Here is a 9,161-nt window from a genome sequence, read left to right on the forward strand (position 1 = left end):
ACCATTTCCATTTTTTCTGTGCTTGAAAAATTCAGAACCTGAATTAATCTACCGTAGTTTCACTGATAGCAGATTTCTTCAATGACATAAGTTTTTAAATATTGTTTTGAAAGATTAACATTAACAAATGTGTCATCCACAATTTACACCATGTTTAAATATAATAAGTTCCAAAGACAGCTGTGAATCTTGACAGTTTAAGCTTTCAGAGAACATTTGCTTTATTTTTCATTTCTTTGCACACCAGACATTCTGCAACACAATTCATCTCTTGCATGTAAAGCACGCTGCATTCAGACGTCTTTATCGTTTATCATTATCATGTTTTAAATAGTTTTAACAGTTTCTCATTCATACTTCTTTAACATCTTCACTTTAGCACTATGTGGCACTTGTAATGTGTAGAACACTGAATCTTGGTCACAGTGACAATTTCCATGTTTGTTTTACATGAGAGTGAAGAAAACAGGACGATTGCTTAAACCGATTCTGCCAACATTATGTGGGGTTCATGTGTAAAATTGGCTTATGTGAAATGTTGCTACAACTTAAGCTAATCTTCCAATTAACACAGATCGACTAATCAAGATTAAACCTGGTTTTTTTGGTTCCATTTCCTCTGAATTTAGACCTATTTAAGAGCTTATTAAAGATTACAGTGAGCATTTCTCTGAACGTGTTTAATTTGTTCCCAACTCAGCTCACACAAAAGCACTTCCGCCTCCTTTTACATCGTCACATCATGATGAAATAAATAAGAATCCACACGCAGTCATTGATATTAAATTAGATGCCTTAGTGGCTTCTTTGTATTACTAGAAAACCTTTGGCAAAGACAAGTGAAGATATTTGGTTTTATTAATTGTAAACAACCCTACTGAGCCATCAGTGCCACACTGCTCTGCAGTGGTGCACATGGAATAAGATACAAGTAAACATTATATCACAAACCAATAATTGAGATGCCTTTCTTAGAGTATGAATATTTTCAAGAAACATCTCAGCAATGTGAACTCATTTCACTCCGCTGCTTTGCAACACCACACAGTCACACTGTACACAGTGGGCTCAGAGCCAGAATAACTAGCTGGTGAGAAGCTCGGCTGACATCCAGTCCTTGCTAACTCCCTCAGCCACATCCCCCAGTACACAAACGTCCACGCTACTAACGAGTGCACATGTCCACACACCAACACACACACACACACACACAATACAGCTGTTGTGTTTCTAATCCGGAGAGGCCAGCGCTGTGGGAACAGGGAGAGTGCTCAGTGGCCAGGCACAATGGCGTCAGTCCCAACACCCAGATCCTAGAAACACACACACACACACACAAACACACACACTCAGACATACGCAGAAAGACTGACAGCAAGGATTGATGCACACCATTCACAGCCAGACTCCTCCCTTCTTCTTCCACCCTCATCAATCTCAAGAGTGTTGCATTTGGCACCCAAGGGAGTCGCTGCCACTCTCTACCACGGATAGACACCAACAAGATGCCACATACTGACAGGCTGACGAGTCCCTGATCAGACACGAGAACAAACTGAAGCAGAACGTGAGCTAAAGAGTGGATGTTAAAGTAATTTATTAATTAAAGTAATTATTACAAGAATGCAATGGATTTCAATCATTACTACCAACTTTTTTTTTTTTTTTTTTTTTTAAATCACTCAATCCATCCATCTTCTTCTGCTTATCCAATTCAGGATCATTGGAGTGCTGGAGCCTATTCAAGCTGTCACAGGTGAAAGGCAAGGTACACCCTCGCATTCACAAATGCAGATTAAAATTCAAACTTGCAAAGAACAAACCATACACAAATATACTCCAGACACATCACTTCCTCTGCAAACAGTCAGTAATAAAATCTGAGGGTTTTTTTCTGGAAATCACGGACGCAAAATCTTCCAGGTAAAAGAGGAATGAGACCATCCAGTTCATTATCAGCGCACAGTTTACGAGCCTGACTGTGTGGAGGAATAAAATGAAGCGACTGGAGTTTATCCAGAGCTTTTCTAATCTGACCACTCAAAGCAGGTTACACTACAAGCCACATTTTGCCTTTTCGCAGAGATTCACACTGCACTTAAGTGCTCAATCCACCTTGCATTCAAGCTGACAACTAATTTAGAATAAGCTACCATGCATGTTTTGGAAGTCAGAGTAAAAGGCTAAATAGACCAGCACTTACATAGCACTTTTCTACTCCAAGCATTAAAGCCAATACATGTTATGTTCATCAATTCACACATAAATACAGTGCTCTTAAAAAATAAATAAATAAAAATAAAATGTAACCATCAAGAACGTGCTCACACTTCAGTGGATGCACTGGGCATTGCGTATCTTACCCAAGAACACTTTGAATTGCAAACTAGAAGGGCAAGTAAGCCAGGGATTGAACCACCAACCGCCTGATCAGTGAATGACCTGCTCTACCAGATCTCCAGGCATTTCTTTGTGGAGCCTGAATTTTCTCCCTGTGCCTGAAAGCTCAACAAAGAAAGACAAGGAGATCAGGAGGTTCACGTGGATAACTGTGAATTCACAATTAACGCTGAACAATGTACACCAACCAACCACGTTTAAGCCACTTCCCTAACATAGTAACGGTTCCTCTTGTATCTTCAAAACAGCTTTGACCTCAAGAGATACTGTATTCTGTGGTGGCTGGGACATTGTTGGTGGATGTAGCTCAAGTTTGTTCAAGCTAAACTCGGGGAAACTCAATTAAATTGGGATCTCGAGAATTTGAAGGGAGAGTGGGTGCCAATGCCTTGTTGGTAAGAGTGTGCAACAGTGTTTAGTTGGGTGTTATGTGCCAAAGTAACGTCCACGTGAATGCCAAGACTGAAGGTTTCCCTCCAGAATATCAAGATGTACAGGTTTTAGGGTAACATATGCTGCCATCTACGTGACGCATTTTTTCCAAGAAAAATCAGCAAGAAAATACCAAACTACATAATTTGCATACCAAGTATGTGCAGAGAAAGAGTTTCCGTGCCAAACTGGCCTGGCTGGTGTTCAGAAAGGTCACAGACTGATAACATTCACCAACTATGAAACTGAAAGAGAGGGGGAAAACTAAAAAAATCAATACATAAACACGAAGGCCCAAAATTATTAAGCAACAATTAAAAATTTACCTTCAAAACTGTAACAACTGGTTTTGTTCCAAGAAGAGGTCAGGGTAAAGTACCCCTCACCCCTCAGGAATCATTTATTATGAGAAAATTCTTCTGACTCACTGGCATTAGGCCGTCTTACTGACTCAGCTTACGCATATTTTATACATACATTTATTCATATGTAGATAGATGTGTGTACTTACACACAAAAAGTCCTAGCTGTGTTAAAATGACCGGGAGAATTTATTCAGGCAGGCTAAATGGGGCTTTCCGTTTTACTAGTCCAGGCTGAGTGGAAAAGTGGATGGAGCAATCTAATAGCTTAACTACAACCGAAACAGAGCAACACTTGATGTTGTGTTAAAGTGTTAATAAGAACCGGCTTACATTAAAAGTTTGTTTTAAAACTGGACTTTAATAAATAATAGTTAATATAATTAGAGCTAAAGGTTTTGAATTATTTACACAGTTAACACCTTGATACAACCGAGACAAATGAAATAAGCATCAACGTATCGTTTAGCCTCTGGCCATGTACGCTTTTCCTTTAGTCTAATTTCCCACATTTATACAAAGAGAGTTCAAAATGGCTGTTTAAAGTCTTCAGCTTAACGTTTTAGATCTACTAAATACATGTCTGAGGCCAAAGGCCAACAATCAGAAATGACTGACTTCTGATCGTACTGAAAAATTTATGTAGTCCTCTAACATATCAGCAGAAGGTAGAAATGAAGGGAATCACTGGCCTCTTAAATGACTCCCTCTGGTTCTGCTGAATTATTCTGTCATTACATCACCTGAGAAGCATTTAAATCAACCTCCTCTTTTCCAAACAAATGCACCTCTACCTTACGTGACTGCCTATTGACAGCTCTCTTGTCAATGCCGAATGGAATAATAATGAAGATAGTCTGCTGGAACTGATTAACCAATATACTTCTGTTTTTTCTCCAGTGAGCTCAAAAACAAAGCACACAGACACATTTCCCTATCTCAGTCACCACCCGCCCCCTTCTTCCTCTCCATATCACCCCCCCAAAGAAAAATGAGACCCTTAGAGCTCCCCCCAAAAACAGATCTCAGGAAGGGGGGGGGAAAAAGGGGGGGAAGGTGGAGGTGGAAAAGAGGGCAAGGTGACACATCACAGACCTCTAGCTTTTCACAAAATGCACACCCACTAGCTGCAAGCCCAAAACATGTGTCATACAGAGTTGCCGCCCAGTATACTACTGCAACACATGACTAACACTTTTTCAATGAAAATAAGAGGACCACAGCATTTAAGGGATGATGTTAAAATGGTTCTGATAGCTTATTTATCAGATTTTATTTTGGGAAACGCAACAATAAAAGGCAAGAGTACAGCAACCTTTATTCTCCTCAGTTGAGGAATGAACAGACCAAAAACAGACCTAGCTTCCGGGTCGCAAAAATGAAGCAGAAGTGCCTTAAACCAGTGTTTTATCTGAATGCCACCAGATGGAAACAGCTATGGCTACAAAAAGACCTTCTGTCCTGTAGAAGCACATGGAAAAAAAGTCATTTGCATTGACCTCTAAACATTTTCCTCCTGAGTTTATGGTCTCAGTCAAATTAAACCTATTTTATAAATCTTTTAACAGTCAGATCTAAGCCTCCTCGTCGCATCTATTTTCTGTAACCAAGACAGCAGCGGTGGCGACGTTCCAACAACAGCCAACACTTACCATTTCCATATTACATTAAGAGATTATATTCTGTTTAAAATAAAGAAAGATGTTTTTAGGAAGCTTTGGTCAATAAAACAACAACAACAACAACAGAAAAAAAAAACTCCCTACAAAACAACTAAAAAGCAATGCTAAATTGCATTCTCCATAGAAACCAGCAACAATATACCAATGTTAACATTATGGGTGGCTGGGGTTTTAGACGGGGACTGCCTATTGTCAGCAGGCTGCTTGAATGAACTGAGCATTATGAGGAGAGACTGCAAATCAAGTACTAAGCCCTCCCTCAAAGCCGACCCCACTGTCTGCTGAAAATCCACAGAGAATCAACGTACAAGGAGAATGACAGGGAAGGCAGAGTTTCCCACTGGGGCACAGAGAAGGATACAGAAGCAGTAACCCGGGAGGGAATGGGGGTGGTAACTGTGTGAACTTAAAGAAAAAAAGAAAAGAAAAAGAGCGGGAAACGAACGCACGAGTGTGAGAAAAACAAGTGGGGAACGAAACGAAGAGAACAAAAGCAAGACGGTGGTGCGACAAACAAACACTCATTTTCCAGAGTCGTTCTTCATTAAACTAGTTCATGTCCCATTAATGTGTTAATGGACAGTAAAACCCACTTCCAAGGCTGCCTTTCATGTGAAGCTGACTCATCTCCAGCCAGCTCAAATCCCACCTGCTTACTCGGTGTAGTGTGTCAGCTGGAAGGTGGGGGAGCCCCCCCTGCTGTACTGTACGTGCCGTCTCATTGTCTTCCAGTAAATCTTTCAATATGCCCAGTATGTTTATATATACAGTTGTTTCCACTAAAGCTGTTCAAGGAATCAATCTTTAATTTCAAACTCTACTTTTGCAGTTATTAAAGTGAGAAAACCAAGATAAACCCATTACCATGCTCTATTTTGCAGGGCAGTAACTCTCTTGATTTCCTATTCAGCACATCTTTCCCCCCCTGTAGTTTTGACCTTTTCATAAAGACTATCTGCTATTTTAGTTTTTCACTTGACTTAAAGGTAATTCATTTCATTGAACGCAAGTTTCTTCTTGAGATAATTTCCCCCCATAAGCGAGCAGCCCTATGAGCAACAAGTCTTTAGGATTTTCAGAATGACAGACTTAATCATTTTGCTCTCCTCGAGCTGTAACACCTTCATATGAGGGGTTTTCCTGAATGGGCGTCGTTAATGCACTCCGCTGAGCCTGATCAGCCCCTACACAATAAAGGCCATTACTTTTATAATAATACAAAGGTTAGAAAGATTCAGTTTTCTGCATTTCCTCATAAAATGTTTTACAGTCAGAAGCAGGTTATGTTTATTTGCAAACAAATGTTTTAATCTCACAGAGAAACTAACGTAGGCTTTGGAGATCTATTTGAGAGCGTCAACATTTCCAAGTTTATAGCCAGAGAGTTGCTTTTTAAATTTCTGATGCAGCTGGCACCGAATTCCACAAATTGATGAGTTTACTGTGCAAATTCTGGCATGTAGCTCAGGAGGTCGAGAAGTCATCCACTAATTGGAAGGTTGGTGGTTCAATCCCTGGCTGCTCCAGTCTGCGTGCCTAAGTATCCTTGGACAAGATACTGACCTGATCCCGAGTGTGAATGGGTGAATGAGGTATGTTGTTCTGAGTGCTCCAGTAGAAAAAAAAGAAAAAAGGGCTATATAACAACCGGTCCATGTACTTCATAAGATTAATTAATATTTCTTTCTCTAGAGAAGGGTCAGAATAAATCTGGGGAACCGTCAAGTTGGATCACACTGGCTAATGCAGGTAAACAGACCAAACAGCTGGACAGCCTTTTTCTCAGCTGTTCCCTTTACGGGACACCAGAGCGGATCATCTGCCTACATCTCCCCCTCACCCTCTTTCACCACATGAGCTGTCGTTGTGGTCTTCCTCTTTTCATCTTGACTTTCACCTCACTCTTCCACACCCTTTTTCCTTCTTTCAGCATCCCTCCTGACTAGGATACTACTACACACTACATAATGTTGTTAAAAATCAGCAACACAGTGGAAATTACTGAGATCAGGTTAATGCTACCTTCATAGAAGTTGATCTAGCATTAAGCATGAGAAGAAAGATGATGGCTGGAAGTGACAGGTGTCATATTTGCGGATTTTGTTGTTGTTTCTTAATATATTAATCCCATTTGAAGCAGACTGAACTGCTATTTTCAATTTGCTGCGAGCAAAATTTAGGTGCAAAGCAATGTGTTTGATGTGATTATTTCCTTCTGTGCCAACAGTTACGTGAGAGATTGATGACTGGAGAACAAACAAGAGGGTGCACAACAAATCACAGCACTAAAGCAACGTATTTCCCAAAATACCCACCGCTTATTTAAAGGCTCTCTTGTATAGCGCCACACAAGAAAAACCTCCATCATACTGATGCATTTTAAATATAATCTGTGAAACATCTGAGCTAGGTATTAACAGCTCCACATGGATATCATAGTACGGGAAGATGTTGGTGTTGCGGTTTGATGTCTCGGTTTCAGATGTGTCACACCCCCAGTGCCACTGAAACCTTCAAATCTCTGCGTTCTGCGTGTCAAAAGAATACAGATTACTTTAAATACGAGTCCTATATAACTGTGCCCGTGATTTGAACATTATCACTAGTTCTGGCTTAAAAACTCAGCCATAATGTAATATTACTTCAATAACAAGTGAGAAAGTGTTTGGGGACACGCTGTGGAGTTAACACATCAAAATGGATTTGATTTATTTAAAACTCAAAAGCCTTCTACTCATTACACCCTTGGTGCTAAGCTCTCCAGAGCCATGATTTCCTTACCACATAAGCTGCTGCTCAGACCAGTTCTGGAGAGAAGAGTCGCTGTCAGTTTCTAATTCAGCAGGCAATCCATTTGCATTTTCACACCACTCTCCAAGCCACTGACTAACTGACTGACGGAAGACCCCCTTTCAATTATTCACCCAGACAGAGCTGACTGCAGCCGTCAGTGATATGGGATTGTGAACCAGTATGAAGACCAATAATATTAATACCCTGAAGCCTCAAACCTGCACATTAAAACTACCTCTGTTTATTTGTTTGTATTAATGCATTAATGCTTTCCAAAGTGAAAGCATGAAGCACGCTCTTTAATGCACTTAATGTTAGGCTGGCTAGCAGTATGCTCTGCATGAAATTGCAAATCGGCTAACTTTTCTTCTTTTGGGGAAGAGGCAGATTAAACAGCCTGTTTAACTGGGAGATAACAAGCTAGTCATTTGGCCTGTGAGAACACGCCAAGTTTATTCTAGTTCAAAGGGCACACTGTGCATACACGTTTTACTCTACTGTAGGTGCTCGGTTACTAGGAAAACACCTTGTGGTCCCTTCTACTAGCAATGCTGGGAAGTGTCCCACCTGAGAGGAGCTGAGATGATAATGAGACATTAGGCAGCAGAGAGGGATCTCCTCTGAAGAGGAGGTGGTGGGCAGTGAACCAACTGCTGTATCATGTGTCAGTGGCTGATCAAGAGTACCTAGCATTCAGTTTATGGTCACATAAGTGGAAAGCTTCCGTTACAGATGAGACAAAGGCCAGGTGGTTCAGACAGTTTAACTGCCACTAAGACCAAGAGAAAGAGCCTGGATGCAGCCAGGTGACAGCATGCATCTCCGGGCGACATTCAAAAGTGTGCAATGTTACATAAGGTCACAGATAAAAATGTGTTAAAACACAGTTTTCTAGTCTTTAAGGCCAATTTAAAACAATTATCTCTGGCTCAACAGCCATAACTGAAGTTTGGCAACTCCCTCATTAGGAAAGGTTAAAAATGTTTTCGTATACACAAATATGGGGCATGACAAAGCACATCTTTTAGATCGTAGATGCAGGAAGAGGATGCCGCTCCTAAAATATGCCGAGGTCAGTTTGGGGTCAGTTGTTGACCAAGACCGGGGGGTGGAAGGCCAGGCCAGAGTTCACCCTCTGCCACAAGCCACACTGGATTTGAAGTCTTCTATAATGCAGAGACTCATCTTCAGCAGCTGTCCCCACATCTGACTGATGAGTTTGCGCTGAGATCTCTCCTCATCACCCGGCAGAGCTGTGTTATGGACAGGTCAGTATTTAACCTGTGAATACAGCCTGGTATGACTGGCGATTTTCAATGAAACCATTTCAACTGTGACGCATGTTTAGGCAAATTAACTGCAGGGCGGACAAAAAGAAAAACTCCCTGGTTACGGTTAAACGCCTTCGGCTGAAGAAAGCCCCACATCCCGATGTTTCATTTCACCGACGCTAGCTAATAATATTACGTTTCTCAGGAAACGCGACTCCTAC

At 41.0% G+C, this 9,161-nt stretch overlaps 1 protein-coding gene across 3 annotated transcripts in view; it reads right to left on the reverse strand.

Annotated features, from left to right (window-relative positions):
- Positions 1 to 9,161, reverse strand: part of ago3a (argonaute RISC catalytic component 3a) — a 40,115-nt gene that overhangs the window by 29,973 nt on the left and 981 nt on the right. The gene's annotated exons all lie outside the window — the stretch shown is intronic.

The sequence above is a fragment of the Aulonocara sp. 'chitande type north' Nkhata Bay genome, linkage group LG11, assembly GCF_057382095.1.
Source record: "Aulonocara sp. 'chitande type north' Nkhata Bay isolate Kocher_YH1m ecotype deep benthic linkage group LG11, A_spYH_male_GT1.1, whole genome shotgun sequence".
In the NCBI taxonomy this organism is placed as follows: Eukaryota; Metazoa; Chordata; class Actinopteri; order Cichliformes; family Cichlidae; genus Aulonocara; species Aulonocara sp. 'chitande type north' Nkhata Bay.